Source organism: Orycteropus afer, unplaced genomic scaffold, assembly GCF_000298275.1.
Source record: "Orycteropus afer afer isolate SDZICR_OR568_19922 unplaced genomic scaffold, OryAfe1.0 scaffold00003, whole genome shotgun sequence".
Classification (NCBI taxonomy): domain Eukaryota; kingdom Metazoa; phylum Chordata; class Mammalia; order Tubulidentata; family Orycteropodidae; genus Orycteropus; species Orycteropus afer.
This window is the reverse complement of record NW_006921590.1, coordinates 20441370-20444337: the sequence shown is the minus strand read 5'-3', so window position 1 is coordinate 20444337 and position 2968 is coordinate 20441370. Positions and strand designations below refer to the sequence as shown.

At 39.2% G+C, this 2968-nt stretch overlaps 1 pseudogene; it reads right to left on the bottom strand.

Moving 5' to 3' along the window:
* Nucleotides 1-724: 724 nt before the first annotated feature.
* On the bottom strand, nucleotides 725-1901 carry LOC103194021 (annotated as a pseudogene).
* Between the last annotated feature and the right edge of the window lie 1067 nt (nucleotides 1902-2968).

Here is a 2968-nt window from a genome sequence, read left to right as displayed (position 1 = left end):
AAAGAAGACCAAAGAAGAATCGATGCTATTGAAACAGGGTGTTGGCAATGTAGTGCCTGAGGCATTTGACTGCTACCCAGAAGGCTGGCAGTTCAAACGCACCAGCCACTCCTCGGAAGGAAGACTGGGCAATCTACTTCCATAGTGATACCGCCGCAGAAACCAAAGGAGGGGTCGTTATGAATCAGATCTGACTCGACGACCATGAGTGTGGTTTTTCAGTTTGGCCAAAAGAATGAACAAAAATCTATATGGGAAGAAGTACAGTCAGAATGTTCCTTAGAAGGAAGGGTGGTGAGACTTCATCTCACATGCTTTGGACATGTTATCAGGATGGACAAGTCCTTGGAGAAGGACAGCCTGCTTGCTGAAGTAGAGAGTTGGAGAAAAAAGGAAGACCCTCAACATGGACTGATACAGTGCCTGTAACAATGGATTAAACTATAGCAACAATTATTAGGATGGCACAGAACTAGGCAGTGTTTCATTCTGTTGTACACAGGGTCACTATGAGACAGAACTGAGTCAACGGCACCTAACAACAACACAGAAAATGCCAATTAACAAGATTTTAAAATATGTATTATAACTAAAGTTCCTAGAATCACTTAGCTATGTAAATTTTTTAAATTTGTTTTTGAACAGATGAATTTTACTGCATCTTAAGAAATGTCACCCATAGCTCTTAGAATTATCTGGCTTTGTTTGAGTAGCTGGACAACTCTTATTCATCATCCTGTTGAACTGCTCCTTTTTAAGAGTCATATACAACATCCATATTTTTTCAGATATCCTGTCATAGCTTGCTGAATTAAAGGAGTTGAATTTGATACAAGTTCAATTTCCTTCAAGAATTAACTCATGTTTCTGGGCTTGAAATACTGAACAAGTAACACTTGCCCTCATTTGAACCCAATGGATGTATTTTTCACTTAAGAAGTTTCAGATTTCAATAGGAGAACCACTTTCCTGCCTAACAATGATGACAGGGAAGTGACCATATACACACCTCATCTTGTAACAGAAGCCCAGTGTGACACTATAGATCATGTTCTGCACATGACTACCCAAAAACCCAAACCCACTGCTGCTGAGTCAATTCCAATGCGTAGAGACTCCATAAGGGAGAGCAGAAGTGCCCCATAGGATTTCCAAGGCTTTAATCTTTATGGAAAGGAGTTCTGGTGGCACAATGCCTAAGGCACATGACTGCTACACAGAAGGCTAGCAGCTCAAATCCACCAGCCACTCTGTGACAGGAAGACCAGGCAATCTACTTCAGTAAAGACTTACCACCTCAGAAACCCAACGGGGGTTCCTACAACTTGGAATCAACTTGATGGTAGTGGTTTTTTTTTTTTTTTTTTTTTTTTTAATCTTTATGAACAGACTGCCACATCTTTCTCCTATGAAGTAGCTGATAGGTACACACCACTGACCTTCTGGTTAGGAACAGAGTATTTTAACCACTGTGCTACCAGGGCTCCTATTTGTTGTTGTTCTGTGCCGTCAAGTCAGACCTGACTCATAGTGATCCCTCCTTGGGTTTGAGGCAGTATCACTACAGAAGTAGATTGCCCAACCTTCCTTCCAAGGAGTGGCTGGTGGGTTTGAACCGCCAGCCTTCTGGTTAGCAGTCAAGTGCCTTAGACACTACGCTACCAGAGCTCCTATACATGACCACTAATAGTGTAGACTATGGCCAGTCCCTTTCTATTTCCCCACCCTTTGTCAATCTGAAGCCTCATTTTCTTTCCAAAAAGACTGACTTGTAGAGTGATGTGACTGAAATCCCTCCTCAAGGTATCTGTTAGGCCCTTCACAATAACTGTGCATCCCTTCAGAGTGATGTTCACATTTTCTGGAATGTTGATAGTTTGGTTGATAAGAATGAGCTTCATTCTCAAAATAGTTACCAAAAAGGTTTATTTAAACTACTAAGATCAAATACTTGTAAAACAATTTTTTAAAAAATCTATATACCAAAACGTCTAAGCAGGAGAAATATTTCATGTTTCAGTTGAAGGCCCAATCACATCAATGAATATATTGATATTCTAGATAAAATCACAAAAATCAGATAAAAAGGAAAATAAATAATTACTAAGAATTCTTTATGATGAGTTTTCACCTTTGTGAATTAAGCAAAAATTTAGTGGTTAATGACAGTCCATATACTCTCCACAATTACACACACAAATTAAATCATGAGTGAAATAAAAATGGTTATACTTCTCTCTACAGGAAGTCATATAAAATTCCTGGACTGAAAGAATTGAACAGAAAAAAAAAAAAAGTACAAACATACAATATGCATATTAAATGCTATGAAATTTGAATAATGATAAAGTTCTAAATGGAATTAATAGATGAGCTTTTTTGTTTTGAGAAATTTTCAAATTATAGAAAAATATAAACAATAATATTACAAATACTCAGGTTTCCACCAACCAGAATTGATAACAAATACCATTCACAAAATGTATCCATTTTGCATAAACATGAAACCACATTTGCTTCACTTTATATATATTTATAAAGAACAACTAAAAGTAAAGCTGAAGTCCACTTTTCACCAACTCCTTAATAGGAACCACTCCGAGGAATGGCGGTGGTGGTTGTTGTTAGGTGCCGTCGAGTTGTCTCCAACTCATAGTGACCCTATGCACAGCAGAAACACCGCCCAGTCCTGCACCAGCTCTGTGATCCTTGCTATACTTGAGCACATCACCGCAGCCACTGTGTCAATCCATCTCCTTGAGGGCCTTCCCTTCTTTCGTCAACCCTCCACCTGACCAAGCATGACATGCTTTTCCAGAAAATGGCCCTTTCTGGTAACATGACCAAAGTAGGTGAGACGAAGTCTGGCCATTCTTGCTTCCAAGGAACATTCCGGCTGTACTTCCCCCAGGACAGATTTGTTTAGTTCTTTTAACAGTCCATGGTACCTTCAGCATTCTTCACCAGC